Source organism: Aethalodelphis obliquidens, unplaced genomic scaffold (genome assembly GCF_003676395.1).
Source record: "Aethalodelphis obliquidens isolate GAN/ISIS:26980383/991018 unplaced genomic scaffold, ASM367639v1 scaffold43, whole genome shotgun sequence".
In the NCBI taxonomy this organism is placed as follows: Eukaryota; Metazoa; Chordata; class Mammalia; order Artiodactyla; family Delphinidae; genus Aethalodelphis; species Aethalodelphis obliquidens.
The window spans coordinates 15727622-15729376 of NW_020837987.1; positions in this window are offsets into that span (position 1 = coordinate 15727622).

Below are 1755 nucleotides of genomic sequence, written 5' to 3' on the forward strand. Positions count from 1 at the left end.
GGCTCACGGGCCCAGCCGCTCCGCGGCACGCGGGATCCTCCCGGACCGGGGCACGAATCCGCGTCCCCTGCATCGGCAGGCGGACTCCCAACCACTGCGCCACCAGGGAAGCCCCCCCAGCACCATTTTTAAAAAGAGACATCCTTATCCTCTTCTCTGTAATGCTACTTTTGTTATCTAGTCTCTGTATATGCATCTCTGTTTATAAGCATTTGATTCTGTTCCATTTGTCCATCATTGTACTAATATTGTACTGTCATAACTAAAGTAATTTTAAGTCCTCATAATTGATAGATGGATATAGTTATCAGCTTAGGATTTTGATTGAGGTTTCATTGGATTTATATATATATATGGGAAACATGACATCTTTATTTTTTAAAAAGTTTTATTGGAGTACAGTTGATTTACAATATTGTATTAGTTTCAGGGGTACAACAAAGTGATTCAGTTATACATATACATATATTCATCCTTTTTCAGATTCTTTTCCCATATAGATTATCACAGAATACTGAGTTGAGTTCCCTGTGCTATGCAGTAGGTCCTTGTTGGTTATCTATTTTACGTATAGTAGCGTGTGTATGTTAATCCCAAGCTCCTAATTTATCCCTCCCCTCTACGTTTCTCCTTTGGTAACCATAAATTTGTTTTCAAAATCTGTGAGTGTGTTTCTGTTTTGTAAATAAGTTCATTTGTATCATTTTTAAAAAATTAGATTCACATGAGTGATATAATATCGTATTTGTCTTTCTCTGTCTGCCTTACTTCACTTAGTATGATAATCTCTAAGTCCATCCATGTCGCTGCAAATGGCATTATTTCCTTCTTTTTCATGGCTTAGTACTATTCCATTGTATCTATGTACCACATCTTTATGCGTGCCACTGTCAATGGACATTTGGGTTGCTTCTATGTCTTGGGTATTGTAAATAGTGCTGCAATGAACATTGGGGTGCGTGTATCTTTTTGTATTATGGTTTTTTCTGGATATATGCCCAGGAGTGGGATTGCTGGGTCACATGGTTGTTCTCTTAAAAAAATCTAAAAAGAGAACATACTGTTGTTCTCCATAGTGGTTGTACCAATTTACATTACCACCAACAGTGTAGGAGGGTTCCCTTTTCACCACACCCTCTCCAGCTTTTATTGTTTGTAGAATTTTTGATGATGGCCATTCTGACCAGTATGAGGTGATACCTCATAGTAGTTTTGATTTGCATTTCTCTGATAACTAGTGATGTTGTGCATCTTTTCATGTGCTTTTTGGCCATCTGTATGTCTTCTTTGGAGAAATGTCTATTTAGATCTTCTGCCCATTTTTTAAAAATACATTGATTTTTTTAAAAACGTATTTATTTATTTTTGGTCGCGTTGGGTCTTCATTGCTGTGCACAGGCTTTCTCTGGTTGCAGTGAGCGGTGCAGTGAGCAGTGGCTACTCTTTGTTGTGGTGCACGGGCTTCTCATTGCAGTGGCTTCTCTTCTTGTGGAGCACAGGTCTAGGTGTGTGGGCTTCAGTAGTTGTGGCACACAGACTCAGTAGTTGTGACTCACGGGCTCTAGGGCGCAGGCTTAGTAGTTCTGGTGCACGGGCTTAGTTGCTCCGCAGCACGTGGGATCTTCCCAGACCAGGGATCAAACCTGTGTCCCCTAAACTGGCAGGTGGATTCTTAACCACTGCACCACCAGGGAAGTCCCATTCTGCCCTTTTTTTTTTTTTTTTTTTTTTTTTTTTGGGACGCGGGCCTCTCAC